Source organism: Malurus melanocephalus, unplaced genomic scaffold (genome assembly GCF_030028575.1).
Source record: "Malurus melanocephalus ecotype Western Australia unplaced genomic scaffold, MMel_1.1 scaffold_46, whole genome shotgun sequence".
NCBI lineage: Eukaryota > Metazoa > Chordata > Aves > Passeriformes > Maluridae > Malurus > Malurus melanocephalus.
The window spans coordinates 1,238,243-1,253,747 of record NW_026623278.1 but is presented as its reverse complement, the minus strand read 5'-3'; the positions used below and the strand labels follow the sequence as shown (position 1 = coordinate 1,253,747).

At 42.6% G+C, this 15,505-nt stretch overlaps 1 protein-coding gene and 1 long non-coding RNA gene across 5 annotated transcripts in view; one reads left to right on the top strand and one right to left on the bottom strand.

Annotated features, from left to right (window-relative positions):
- Positions 1-15,480, bottom strand: part of DTNA (dystrobrevin alpha) — a 218,615-nt gene extending 203,135 nt beyond the window's left edge. For 2 of the 4 annotated variants that reach the window (XM_057365000.1, XM_057365001.1), the window contains exon 1: positions 15,287-15,480. The gene's annotated coding sequence lies outside the window, so the exon portion shown is untranslated. Of the gene's footprint in view, positions 1-15,208; positions 15,254-15,286 lie in introns of those variants that run through there. The other 2 variants (XM_057365004.1, XM_057365006.1) reach the window with 2 other exon arrangements.
- LOC130572947 (uncharacterized) overlaps positions 14,588-15,505 on the top strand; it is a 26,392-nt gene continuing 25,474 nt past the window's right edge. Inside the window, exon 1 of the long non-coding RNA XR_008965275.1 lies at positions 14,588-14,747. This is a non-coding gene — a long non-coding RNA (uncharacterized LOC130572947). The remainder of the gene's footprint in view (positions 14,748-15,505) is intronic.

The following is a 15,505-nucleotide window of genomic DNA, read 5'->3' as shown; positions in this document are numbered from 1 at the left end:
AATCAAACTCTATGGATGCTGTGCTAGAATAAAGAGAGGCACAATGAAGTTTCTCTTTGTATTCAGTGACACAAGGGAGTAAAATTTGGACTGGTCTGTTCTGATACTTCTTAGAACACTTACAAAGCACTGTGTTTGTTTCAGYATCAATATCACATGTCTAAACTTCACTACCACTGAATATTGAAGCATGTTTTTTTACAAGAGGGAAAAAGTTCCTGGTTTATTTTCTGAAAACTCACAAAAGAAAGAAATGCAAGTCAGAACAGAATTTAAATCCATATGTTATTAGACTCACCAGTACTGCTGTTAATTGTCCAAAATACAAACASTACCTCAAAAATCTATTTCTGATCTTTTTCAAAGATAAGACATGGCAAATTGTGGGGGATTTTCTCMCTCCCCTAATAATGTGGGTTTAGTTCTTTAAAGCCCTGTGTTTTCTATGTGTGAGTTTTTCTTCCTCTCTTTTCATGACAGCTGCTTTTTTCTTCGCCTTGCTTTTGAGAACAGGCTATGCAATTTTTAGAAAATAAGCACTGCAAATGAATCACCAAATGATAGTAGTTAAGCTCCAGCCATTGTGGATGCTCCTACTGAGGGGGAGCACGAGGGTTTGATCAGGAGCACGCAATGTATGGGTGGGTGAGATTTGGCATGGGCTGACCAGGCTGAGGAGGTGCCTCTCCAGGCTCAGGAGGTACCTCTCCTGCAGTCCCTCTGCATATGGAGAGCATCGCACAGAGAGGCACAAAGTGGAGGTGAGCATCCCTCACTGACATATTCACATATTTCTGGTCATCATGAGCTTCAGCAACACCAAAATACCCACAGGGAAAGAACACTGCCATCTGGAAGAAGACCAGTGAAATTACCCCCTGGCTCCTCAGGAGCCTTGCAGGGGTGTGAAAAGCAAGGTCACAATTAATTCAGCTGGGATTGCATGGAAACACTRAGCAATGGATTCCTTTCAGCACCCCTAATATCCTCTCATGGAAAGGGGATTGTAGAGACTTTTTGCAGACACAAACCTCTCCTTGTACATTTTACAACCAAATCCTGTATCTGGATTTAGCTCAGCATAAGCTAACATAATCTTAAAGTCCTGGTGTATGCAGCACAGTAAAAAAAAAATCTTATTATGGCAGTAAAATCATGGCTGAGGTAAATACATTCTGTCTCTACTTCGAGACATTTGCAACCTTCTGAAAAATACTGTCCTTTGGTCTAAGGATTTCTTGTCTTGTCAGTTCAAGACTACTTAAAAAAAACAAGAAAATATGTTTGCCAGTTATTTTTGATCATCTGAAGTGCTCAGATAGGAAAATAAAAGAGGAAGTAAATGTATGAAACATGGAAGGACATAACTTCTTATCATTTGGCCTTGAAGCCTTCCCTCTGCAACCAGGGGCTAACTTGGCAGCTCAGTCATGTTAAACCACCTGGGATTGCACTCAAATATTCCCATAGAAAGTCAGCCCTAATATCAGCTCCCAAAATTTACATTACACCATTTTTCCAACTTGTGCTGCTGTAGTTAAAAAGGAGGTGTACTGACAGAAAYAGAAACATTTGTTAATTTGACAGTGTTATTAAACACACTTAAATTTGAGAAAACCAAATAATTACTTTTAACAGTGACCAGTGTTCGTAGGAATGCATTTGTTAAATACTAAAGGAGACAAATSTACATGGCTGGTAAATAAAACAATGGATGGACTCCCACCCCTTTGAAACTTAAAGCCCTACAGTGAGACAYTGGATGATTTATGGGCTGACTTAATATACTCCTGTTACAAACAGAACATGTTTTCATCCTCAGTCAGGTCACTGAGAAGGAGARAACAATTCTTGGTCTTCAAAATATCCCTATCTCATGCAAGGAGTCTTTCTGGGATTAATGCAGGCATGAACTCCACTGTATTTGAAAGGGACTCTGACCACTGCAATCCATGTTCTAAGGACTTTAACTGCACTTTGCTGTTGTGTTTTTGTGATAAACWCTACAAATCATTCCAAAAAGCCTGTTGTTCATTCCTTACCTTTTTTTTTTTCATTACCGCTGGCTGCTCCCTCACCAACTCTCCCTAGTATGCTAAGAAATCCTGTCACCTCACCTTTGCAGACATGCATGTTTGTATATATTCAGGCACTTATTTCCCTTCTCTGGTGCAGGTGTAGTTTGATCCTGCCCCAGTGTATGCACTGGATGCTTCACAGGAAACACACAGGGAGTAGGCACAGCAGATTCCCTCAAGAGTGACTTTACTGAGCTGCATGAATTTCTGGAGCTAAGAATCTACTGCCTAGATTGTGTGTTACATTCTCCTTTTGTATGAGAAGGCACAGATTAGCTGTACTCTTTGTATTTTGCTTAAAAGGCTTAGGAGCTAGGGTAGTTTCTTTGCTACATTTCTTGATAACTGTTTCATGTATTTTCTTTTTAAAAGGGAGATTTAAAAATAGAATATTAAAAAACCCAGTGGTAACAGTACAGTTACAAATGCTGAAGTTTTAGAAGGAACTGCTGTGGGAGTTTCTGCTAGGAATACTTGCCAAGTAGAAAAACACAGTTAGTGTTAAGAAGACAATTAATACAGATGCACAGACAACACAGAGCAGAACCTTGTATTTTAAACTCCAGCTAAACACCTTAATATCTAATGACATTGACAATTCACAAATAGTAGCAAGTGGGTGTTACCACTTTCCAAAACAAAGTCACATCAAACGCTCAGCTCTTGCAAGGTAGGGGAAGATTGTCTTCCTTAAAAACAAAAATAAAAGGAAACAAAAGGAATAAACTGTGAAAAATAAGCCGTGGAAAAAATAGTAAAGGCCTTTTCAAGGTCTGAGCTTCCAGCCATACTGCTCACATAACAAACACAAATGTTTTGATAATTCAAGGACTGTGTATGAGCGTATGCTGGAGCTTCAATTTAGACACTTTAACACCATTTAACAACTTTTCATAAATTATGTTCCAATCGCTGAAGTGCTCTTTCCAAATACAAATATAAATATGATGTAAAGCATAAAGAGCAACAATATTCTTAATGAATTTTTAACCCCTTGATATCAGGGATTCTTTAGACTTAGCTAAGCAGATAGGAAGAAGCCCAGGAAGTTCCACTCATGTGAGGCTGTCATAGACACGGAAGTGATAACCTTTCGGTTTGGGGTTTTGCAAACAAAGCAACACATCATTGTTGATTACTGTATTCGAAGACCACTATAAAAATGTAGATTAGCCCAGTATGTTGCACTCCTTAAATGCAAATAGATGCATGAAGAGCTAACGATAACCACATGCAAGCTTTGCTGTCTTTTCAGCAGAAAGAAGTTGAAACAAAGAAAGCAAGGAAAGGAACAATACCACCATGAAAAACCAAAAACCCTTTCCTCCCTCCCAAAGCCCCGTGAGAATCATCCAGCTAGATGCTGATAATATTGGACAACTGCATCTGATCAAACAAGTTTCTTTGTAGCTTGGCACACTGGTTTCAATAAACTGGGATGGAAATCGTAACACCAATAGGACAACATCACTTTTTTTTCTCTGTAAAGCAGAGGCCACTGAGAGTCCCCTGGAAAAAACAGCAGTTAATTCAAGTGCCCTGGYTGATTTCCAAACAGCCAACCCAGGAGTGCTAAAGTCAGGCCCTATATCCCCACTCTCCTCTGCATTTTGAATGAGGCAGCCACGGGACCCACCACGCCAGCCCATACCATCCGCTCTCAAGTGTCACTGTTCGAGAAAATGTGCAGAATTTTGGGGAGGAAATAAAAAAGAAAGGAAAAAAAAAAAAGAAAAAAAGAAAAAAAAGGGAGGAAAGCGGCAGCCCAGCAGCTGATGTCAAAGGAATGGTAACATCTGCATCCTGCCTTCAGTGGTTCACCTGCACTTCCCCACGTGGTCAAAGGGGCAGCCACCTGAGCAGTGCTGACTGCAGCCCCACGGGTCCCTCCTGCAGCACCAGAGCACACAGAATTGAAGGTTCGTGGGATAACTGTGACCATTTGGCAGCAGTTTCCAGCTCTCCTTCCCTTGTGTAATTTCAAGGTCTTGCAAAACACATGTCAGTGTATGTAAGGGAAATCTGGGTTTCAAGGACAAACTTTCTCGACACCTGAGTAGTAGGATGACACTGACTCATAGGCATAAGGTCTGCTCTGAAAGACAACTTTGTTTTTACATCTTTTTCCTCGGTTTTGAGCAGCAAATGGCATAGACATATGGGACTATTAAGGTTTCTGGTAATAGTATTTATTTCTRTTTCTTTTTCTTGCAAACTCCCCTACCTTCTTCAGCTATGTCCTTAATTGGATGTTCMGATTAAGGTGAGAGATGTTTTAAAAATACATAAACAGTAGGATCATCAAACACACATATGTGCAAAATCGTAGGTTTTAGAAATATTCACTGCTAAAATTTCAACTGTTAAATATGTTTTGGTAGGCAAAGAASACTCTGCAGCTTTTTTAAACATAAGGAAATCCAAAGGATTACATCAAACCATGTTACAGACACTGACAGATACAGRCTTTCAAGCAAAACAGCTGTCATTAAAGTTCCTGTGACTGCTTAGAATACACTGCTGCAGTCTCCTAAAAAAAAACCTAAATCCACAGGAAAAAAAGAATACCCTTAACTTATACTTTAGCTTCAAAACAGAGAGGCAGCTCCATCTTTCTTCCTTTRCCTACAAATAAGCAAAAGCAACATGAACCATTTCTCCCCCTGTGGTCATCAGCAGGGGCCAGAAAGCCACAATATGGCCTGTAACAAGCATGCTCCTCTCACAGCAGGGACTACAACCTCACACCTACTTTCCTAGGACTGCAATTAGCARTGTCCATGGACATGGACTACATGCCCATTTCATTTTATTTAACATTAAAGTTTCCCAGATATAACATCACTTCCTACCTTCCAAAGGTTCTCACTACTTGAAACAAGACTGTGAGCCCTGGGTAAGAAGTATGAAGCAGCATCTGCTACCAGCACAGCCGCTAAAGTGCTGTTGGTGTCATCCTTTTTCTCAAGACACTCATACAAGCTGTCCCTGCACATTTATGGCAACAGGAACCTGCTAAAGCCACCAGGGTTTGTGCTGCTCTGTGTGACAACCACTGCAATTGATTACTGAGATKATTTGCACATTCATATGCCATCCACAGTCAACTGCAGCAGTGGTTAAGGCAGTGCAGCTAAAATCCATGTGCCACTGGAAGAACAGGAAAGAATCCTTGGGCTTGTAGAGGACAAGAGCACACAAGGGCAGCTTTGTGCTGCAGAGCAAGGGAGGGAGGCCAGCRTGAGGCATGACTGTACTATGGGATGTTTCTGTGTGGACCTGGGAAGACAAGGAAACAATTGGGTCCAGGATGTGTACAGAGGCAACTGAAGGTCAAATGGAAGTATCTAGAAGTAGTATGACCTCTAAAACAGCCTTTTTAATGCATATTTGATTACTCTCATGGCCTAAAGGTGATCAGGTTTGATCCAGTGTTCATGTTATTACATGGCAATGGAAGGAGGACATAGCTGATTTTTTTTAAGTCTCAGCACTCAAAATCATTGTTCAGGCTTGGTGTAACCTACCCCTATGTTATTCTTACAGGATGCCCAACTTCCATGGTTCCCAATTTTATTTATGGCATAATACTTGCACAGAAATAAAGTCAAACACATATTAATGCCTTTAAAAGTAATTTTCATAGGAAATGCAATACAAATCTAGCTGTGCATGTCTTAAACCTTCCCTGTTCACACCATGCCCAGAGAATAAGAGCTATTTATTGGGAAGCACGTGCCTCTTCTTTCTGCCCCTCTCCCTGGGTCAGTATCCTCAAAGCCTTTCTTCYAGTCTTTCCATTTGGTTATTTGGTGAACTCCAGAAGCATTTGCATTGATGGYGCAGGACTTAGCACTAGATCTGTCATATATGGTTAAGCTGCTGCTGGGCTAAGCTCCCTTTTTTATCCTGAGTGGTATTTTCTCTTTGAACTTTAGGAATTTATACAGTGTTTTATCCTTTCAAGTATCTCTACAAATTCTTCACAGGATCTACAGCACAGGCAGGGCCTTTTTATGACAGAAAGACACAGTGGGTTTCCATGCTTTGCAGTCACTGTAATATAACCCACTGCTTCACTAAGCCCAYTAACATTACATTCATTATTTGGAATGGAGCTTATGGTAAAGAAGTCATTCATTCTGATAGTCAAGCRCACCATCAAAAGTCTGATTGCCTACAACAAATCATGAGAGTTTTGTAAGCCCTACTATGTGCTTTCATATGTTGAAAGAAAAAAAAAGCCACAAATTGTGCAGAAATAATTATCTTTCTGCCAGCTTGTTTTATAAAGTAAGGTAGGTAACACTTATGTGTAAATGCAAATAGCAGCGATAATATGGGTTTCTAAGAGTATCAGAAAGGTAGCATTCTCTGTGGAAATACAGAAGAGCACTACAGTGGGAGAAATTAAATACACCTCTCACCAAAACATGAAGGTATTCTACATATTCTTCTCCTTGAGAAGGATGACTGGGTGATGCTTAGTGAAGAGAAATGTACTAAGTAGCTGTATTTTAGGTTACTAACCTTGTACAATAGCTATTGTTAGCTTTTATGTGCAAAAGTTTCATGCAGTTGTTCATAATAATTTCAGCATTGATACAACTAGATAAACAGGGCTCATGAAGAAAAATTAGCAAAGTGCCTTTTAAGAAATGCAGTGTTCACAGTGACTGCTTTAAAATCTTGTGTATCTGTCTAGAGAAACAGGACTACTTTTGTAGTCCCTCTAGTACTGCAGTATTTACAGTATGTACAACCTTTCTCTGTAGAAGTTGATACAGAGCATGGCATGATGCAGTTCAGCTTCCAGTGTCCTGTTTGTGGGCTTGAAACACACAGCAAACCGACCCTGGTACTGGTAACACTGGTCTTCTCCAGAGAGCTCCTCCTGCAAGTGGTCCCATGAGGTCAAATGAGACTCTTTCCCAAATAAGCTTTTGCAAAATGAGCCGTGCTCTGTCATGTTAAGAGAAAAGAAACCTGGCTGGAGCATGTACTRATTTTAATTAACACAGTACAGTCCTCATCACATCATCTGGTTGGATTTTCTTCTCTTTTCCTCATCTTATTTCTTTTCTTTTTACTGTTTTCAGGCTTTTTTCCTTTTTTCTGCACTTCCCTTTTGCATTTTTTCCTCTCCTTTYACACACTATTTTTCTTCATCCCACTTTCCCCTTTTAACAACCCACCTCCTCCTCCTGCATCCTGTTTTTCTATCCTTTTGTCCTCTCCCAGTCCTTTGAAGGACTACACCTGTGTTTTTCTAACAGTCCCACCAGAAGCAGCTGAATGCAAGTGATAAGAAAACTGATAAAAACCCCTTGAGACCTAAAGGCTGTCTTCCTGCTAGCCTGAACAAAGGGAAATGGTAGATGTGGGCTAAGGAGAGAGGGATTAAATGAGTCAAAACTTGAAGAATTCCAGCACAGGGGATTTAAATTTCTGTAGTTCCCATTAACTAGTGCATACCACCGTTAAACTGCTTGCTCTGGTTAATATTTCAGAAGGGGAAAAATGAGCAGAGTCACATGGTAAACACGTCTGGAAGACTAAAAAAAAAAGAATAAGAAGTTAATAAAAGTGCACATACACATCAGATATCATACTCAGGAATACATACATCAGACCAGGAATAGTGCTATCCACTACAGAAGCAAATACCTGGCTCTGAAACCTGCAGGAGTTTTAATCGCTTTTTGAAATTCATGCCCTAAGAAATTACCTCTTTATTTCCCCTCTACAGAATAGTGCTTTCATCGAACTCATTTTGGACACCTCGCCAGGTAGGTCAGACCCCAACAAAAGCCCAGTCCCATTCTTTGAGCCAAAACACACTCCCTAGGTCTGCTGGCAGATTTAATGTGCTGGCTTGCAAAATTTCTCTGTGGAATGTGCGCACTTAGAAATCAGTAGTACCTGATCTGGGAGTCACACAGGCAGCTGCCATGTCTTCAGGTTAAGTACAAAGGGATTATATTAGATCTGGCAAATGTCATTTATTTCCAGGATTTGAGAAAAGATTTTTCTTATCCCAAATAATTCCAGCTAATCTAACTTAAGGATCCTAGGAAGATAAAGCTGAATCTCTACTTTTATACTGAGAGTATCCAGAGCTCATTATGGATTTTCCCAAAAATCACAGATCTTTGATTTGCCTTACCAGCTCAAGAAAAATTATATCCACAGACCTTCCAGAAATTTAAAAGAAGCCCATGCCAATTTCCAGCTGGGTATGTGATGCTGTTCATCCTGCAATCCACAAGTGGTCTCTCCGAGTGATAGATGGACCTTCAAGCAAGATACCTGTGACCCCTGAGACAGCAAGGTCAAGTGATTCTCCAGCAGCAGTTCTATAAAATTAGGGAAGTGAGGAAGTGAGCTCAGAGGAAATGGGCTTCTGCAACCAAGTCCATCTGCAGACAAGTTCAAGTCACCTAGCTTTCCTGTCTTTTCTGCAGAGAGGCCACTAATGTTARTATCTTCAAAAGAATTATACGTATTTAACTATCAATTAATATGCATGCGTGTGTTAGCTGAGTGCCATCTATGGAAGGGGCATAGCTAGGAAGTCCAGCTAACTACACAAAGATTTTGGAGGCTATGACCTACAAAGAAAGTTTGGTACGTTTTGTACTGACAACTGATTTCCACACAACTCGTGTTCATTATAGTATTTCACACTTTAAAATGCAATTCAAAACAAGAAGTATGGCATGCACAAATTCCCACTGATTTCAAGCTGTACTAATAACTGTGTTGGTAGAATGAGCTGGCAGCAAGCTTCAAGTGGTCTGTAAGAAAATTCACTGCAGTAAAGTGTCATTTTCCACATTCCCAGTTGTAGTTACAAGAGTGCCTGGATTCAAAGGACTAAATAGCCTCCTTTGTTTATTACATAATCTGCAAAACTGCAAGCAGAGAGCAACAAGGAAAGCACAGATCCTTCCTCTGAGCACTCTGACATGCCCCCTCTCCAAAAGAAGTCTCTCTTCAGGCTCACTGCTTTGGTACTCAGCCTTTCGCTTCGGCACCTTTTTTCAAACGGCAAAGATCCCTATTTATTATGCCCATACATACAATTATCTACATCTACACATATGCATTCACTCTGCTGGCTGCCCACATGCAGGCCCATCTGCCAGGCTGGCRCTCTGCCCGCCGAGAAGTTGGTCAGTCCATTTCACTAAAGCAGAACTGTCAAGCAGTGATGGGCTTTGGTGGGCAGCCAAGAGCCCTCCTTTCTCCAGGGAGGAAAGCCTCCCAGCGCCACTCAAGTTTGTGYGGCACACCACGGGAGCACGACCATTGACACGCACGCCAAAGCAAAGCAGATTTCAAAGAGGAAAGAAAAGARGAGAGCTGGTACTGCAGACTGTGATCCAGCCCTGCTTGGTGGAGGTGATTACAGCACCAGAGAAGGGACAATACTGCAGTGGCTGAGCACTGGCCAACCACCATTTAACTTTGACTTTGGCACCAACCAAGTACAACAGGGCAATTGTGACACAACTCAATAGATRCAAATAGCTGCTATACAGGGCGATTTGCYGAGGCATAAGGGCACATACAAATGGCCTACAAAAGGCAGCTCCTTCCATTCAGTGTGCAGACTTGGTGAGTAACTCCAGTTGCCCGGGAACCAGGAGTCAAGATCAGAACTACAGGCATCAGATATTCCATTCCAATCTTTCCAGGAAAATCATCTTTTTAAAGCTGACCTTTACTTTYATCCTTCAAAGTGTGTGAAGACAGAGGTTGGTCATGGTATGCTTTGGAGTTTAAATCTTTCAATGACAGCAATTACATGCCAGAAAATGTTGCTTTAACTTCTACTCTTCCTCCAGGCACCTGTGGACTTGGCGACTAGGAGCCTGCTTTAGAACCTCTGGATGTGGCTCTTCTTCACGGATGGAATCAGCCCACCCACCCTCCCTGGCAAACACAGCTCTGCCTCCCTGTGCGATGAACAGTTCAACGTAGGCTCACTGTTCAATGGGTCCGTTCACCCGTAAGTTTGACATGCAAATTCTGGCACTAAACCAGCAGCTCCTCTGCTCCCCAGGAAGGCCCAAGRGCAAAATAACACCATGCTTTTATTYAAATCAACATGGTCAAACTTCACTRTGGARGAGTTTTTACCAGTTAAATRAGCTTCCACTCACACCCTCTATGTGAGGACTCAGTGGTCAGGAAAAAGTCCCAGCTGAACTTTTGAAAAGCTGGAGATAACGCTGAAAGATTCTTTCCCCTGTTGGTTTTCATCATGTCAGAAAAATCTTACATTATGATGCTTACATCACAAAACAGTTTATAGACATCATTGTCACATGACAGTTAAACTGCTGTTACATCTTTAGATAACTAAGCCAAGGTAGAGCTTGTCAGCACCAAGAGAMAAGAAAATCAGGTGTGCCTCTGAAGTTTCAATTTCATGTTAAGCAAAATAAGCAGACATCCAGACCACTACATGAGGAAATTCCACATGTATCTTCTACTTCAATTTTGAATGGCTCTTCTGACATCTCTTCCAGCTAAGAAGATTAAAAAAAGACCAAATCATTTGAGATAYTGCCTTGCTTCTTGACATCAGTCTGGTGAGAYTTAACTGAAAAGAGCCTTTATATTTCTACTTTGTGTTATAGGATGGAATTCTGTTAAATTGTAATCTCTTTTGAACAATTACAGCAGTCAGTGTATTTCCCTTTACAGGCTGTTCTGCCTATATAGAGAGAGCATCCCTATAAAAATGCAGCCTCTGTACAATAAAAGGTACAGCTCAGGATTTCCCTCTGGGTCYTTGTGGCTTATGCACAGGGACATGAACTGTCAGTGGTACTTCTCACATAAATACAGTGGCTCCAGGAAGAAATGACGTCACACATTTTATAGTAAAGCAACTGCACAAAACAATTATACTCCCTAGAAGCAGTTGTGGATATGCCATAGGTAAAGACAAGAGTTGTGATCTCCTCCTCTCTTCAGTGGGATGAAGAAAATACACAAAGACTGGATTTATGTCGTCCTAATTGAGGGAAGGAATTTGCCCCCTACATTGCAGTCCTGTCTGTCTTAAGCAGTAGGGCAAAAACCTGGCTCTACTGAAGTGAACAGCATCAGGGAAATTAGTCTCAGATTTCATGATCTCCACACCAGCACACAAAGACCACTGAAATTTCCAAATTCTTACAAGTGGCTTGGCATTTTATCTCAGTTGCTGACTGCTAAACCACTGATTTCTCTACAAGAGACACGATAGATACTTATGCATCTAGAGAATACAATAGGTGCMTCTAACTTACAACAAATGAAGCATTTATGCGTTAATTGGAATTCGTAGGATTTAGACCTTAATTGGAACATCTTTCCAGCACGGTTTTCAATATGTCCTCATTGTAACAGTTTCCCAATTTAAGGCGAGAAGACAGCAGCTTTTTTTGCAAGATCATGAACACACACACACCCTACCCCAAAACCAGTGCTAACATCTGTGGCAATCATGAAATGGTGACTGGCTACATACAGGAGATTCAAAATAYACAGATCAATAATGTTCTCCTACAATTTTCACATAGAAACCTCAGATAATTTTTTCTAAACACAGTCCCTCTAGTAGCTTTTGTAATGACAGTGGGCGGGGAGACATTGCATTACACTCTTCCAGGCCATTCTGATAGCTCCACACATAATTTCCCCCCTGCCCCCCCCTGCCCCCGATTTTCAGCAAAAGTGTCATTCTTGTGCTGTTTGTGTAAGTGGACAGAATTTCAAGCATCTGCTCCCAAATGATTATAAATCAAGGAACCTTCATGCTCCATTAGCTTGAGAAGATGGTGTTATTAATGTTTGCTATTCCAGGAAGTTCACAGTAAGTGTCTAAGTGAAGACACCTCTGATGTAAGGCTTTGTTTTGTTTCTGAAAACAGCTGTGTGGGCAAGTCTTCACTCTTGCTGTTTAACGTATTTCCGAGGCTACCACTTCTAAGAAATTTCAATTATTTTCGTTAGCTTAGCAGTACCATCATTTCCTCTGTCATTCCACAGCTACACTCATTTAGCTTAAACAAATACTGGGGTCTATGAAGATGCAATACTGCTCTTACTCCTCTATTCTTTATCCAGCTTCAGAAGTCTGAAAAAGCTGGTTCAAATCTGAAACACTAAATGTGAAAATTTAAGTATTAGATCATATTACTAATGAACTTGAAACAATGTAAGAAATGAATGGGTATAGCCTGGCAGAGCTGATTTGCTCCACAGTTCAACACACTATGATTTCCTACGTGATCCTAACCAGCAGCCTTTTATTTCCACAGAAGTAGGACCAACCAACTCGCCAAGAAAAGGCGAGTCAGAGGTCTGATTAAGTGAATTTTCCGCCTGTTAGTTACTTGCCTAGGTGCACAGTGAATGCAATGCATCCCATGCATGAATACCACATAATACCAAATTTAAAGATAAGAGATCTGACTCATCACTCCACTGCACCAGTTTTATGCCTACGGGGCTCCATGTTCTTCCATGGTGACTCAGACCCAAGACTCCCCTCTCTCCAGGAAAAACATGACAAGTCATGCAGTACATGTCAGACTTACCCATCAACTATAATCCCCATTTGCACTGCAAAACTAATTGGAATTAAACATTCCATACCTCTTACATTTTGCTGTTAAGCCTAGAGATAGGAATATATATATAATTAATGTAAGAGGAGCAGTTTAAAATACAGTCCCTGGAATTAACTCTATTACACCTGGCAACACACTCAAGRAACCCCGTTTGAGAAAGCAGTCCTTGCCAAATGTTAACAGGGTCGATACGTGCACACTAAGATTAACAACATGGAATTAAGGAGAAGGAGATTAGTTACTGGAACAAAAAGTTTCTCCGGAAAAGTTCTCATTCCAAGACTGCTGCCTCCACTTTTCTAACCCAAGGCAGCTGAAACACAAGAAACTTTTTGGACATCTCTAAGGTAGGCATTGACTGTTTCTTCCAAAAGGACATGCTGTGTTTACAACAGCTATTTTTGGCTTTYGGCTATACAAATATAAAACACCATGAGGCCCATTTTCTCCTCACAGCTTCATGTCTGTATATATTCATTGATTTCAGTGCAATTATATCTGATTATTTGCCTGGAATAGAGGTTAAATCAGTGCTGACCCTTAAAGGCAATTCTGAATGGATTTATACTGGGCAAAATGTGTAAGAGGAGACAATCTATTCTACTGTCTGACAGCATACAACTGTAGAAACAAAGAAAAAAACTAATAAAGGACTAAACCTCCAAAAGCCAAACRAAAGAATTCATCCTCCACCTTGCTCTAGGCCTTAAGAGATTGGTATCCAGCAGCTTACCATAATGTACCTTGTGCTTTTTTTCTGTTTCTTAGTCTCAGGATCAGTGGGTTACTCTAGAACGCAGAGATCACTGCCACACGTTTGCTTTCAGGACTGGGTCCTGAGACACGTTGCAGAGAGAGTTGAAAACTATGATGGTCGATTCTGCACAGTTCAGCCATCCTGGACACTGGTGCACACAGGCAGTAACACACCAAAAACTGCTCGTGGAAGTGATTACACACCACTGGGGAGCCACATATACCGAGCATTACATGCATAAACCATCCACTCGCTAATGATYACAGAATGCACATGTATGTAATTTTATGTAAAAATACTACCACTGCTGCAAGTGGGTATCATCTCATTCTGACTACACTTATATCCCACTGAGAGGTCAAGCCAGGAGATGGTATTATATGTGTGACTTTCTACAGSAAGGCAAGATTTATTCTTAGGCATKCAGTTCTTTGAGTTTTAACTCTGTCTTGTGAAAAAGAAAAAATAAAATCCACATAAAACCACAAAACCGTCCACCACAATGAATACAGACTTTGAATAAATATAGGACCTTGACTGCAACAGGAGGGYGAAACCCAAAAATGTGTCAGTAGGATCATTCTCTTTTGAGGAGCAATATAAAGACATGAACTTAAAATAGACATAGCATTGGCTCTTATCTCATGCTCATGTACCCTTTGACAACTAAAAACCAAGAAGACTTAAAAATCTAGCACTTGCTACTCTTTAGTTGCCATAATTGTATTAGTCTGGTCATGTGGCATTCACAGGTGTGACACACAACCTGGTATCCAGGTAAAAGTTATGAAAACAGCTCCATAGCTAATGACAGTKTTAACCCACAGAATCCTTGCCTTTACCCCCACTATTAAAATACTTCTACATCCCAAAAACAAGGGGAGAAGCAGAGCTACAGTGTTCAGAACTGAACAGCACGTTACAAACTTCAAACACAACATAATGTATTGAAAGACTACAAGCACCAAATTTGTGATGCCACTTATTAYTTGGTGAACCTCTCCTTCTAACATCTGGGTCACCAGAAACGAACAAGGATTACCAACCAAAACTGCTTCCCACCCATGTTTAAAGTATTACTAAAGTACTACCTAAAACATCACCCATGCTGGGAAGTGGATCCAGTGAGTAAGTACCSGACTCAGCGGTCGCCAGCAGTATTTCACTTTGGGTGGTAGCTGGTCTCTAGCAYGGGAGTGTAGAACGAGCCAGTTTGGCTGCAATGACCGAGATTTTCACCGCCCAACACCAAAGTTTGCCAACGAGCCGGTGAAMGCACAGGTAAAGGCAGTCGCTGCTGCGCTGCGGGGCGCCGTCCTTTCGTCACTTTTACCTCAGCCGGCTGCAAGAGGCGACAGCAGGCGAGCAGGGCCAGCCCACCGGGTGCCCAGGTGGTCTCCAGGGCCCCCGGGACCTGCTGCATGGAGCGGCTGGGGGGGCGACCGGGAGCGAGCCCCGCCGTGCCGCATGCCTGTGCACACTCGCACGGCGGGAGCGCCTCAGCGGCGCCTGGGGACAGGCGGGAGCGCCGTGCGACCCCACCGGGGGCGGCCTGGGGAGGGTGGCGGAGAAGGGGGGGCTGTACCCCCGCCTCGCCCACCCTCCCAAGGCCGCCCCGCACCCTCGGACAACGCCGCCGATGGGGAACCCCCGGCGCCCCCCGCCCGCACGGGCACACGGCAACAGGCGGCTGCGCCCCCCGCCCGGCACCTCGCACCCGCTGCCCCGGCCGGGATCGCTACCTCGGGAAGGCTCCGTGCGCTCCCGCCGCCGCCTGCTCCCGCCGCCGCCGCCGCCGGGGCGGATCAGCTGATATTTACCTGTGAGGTAATGCACGCTCCGTAAGGTCACCGTGCACCCGCCGCCGGCACACGGTGCCAGGCAGGAGGAGGAGGAGGGACGCGCCGGGAGGAGCGGGAGTTGCTCCTGCTCCGCCGCCGCCGTGCACGGCGCCGGAGCGGGGCGGCCGCGCCGCGCAGAGGCAGAGGCGGCCGCTGCCGCTGCAGCTCCTGGCACATGCTGCAGGTGTCAGCGCAGGA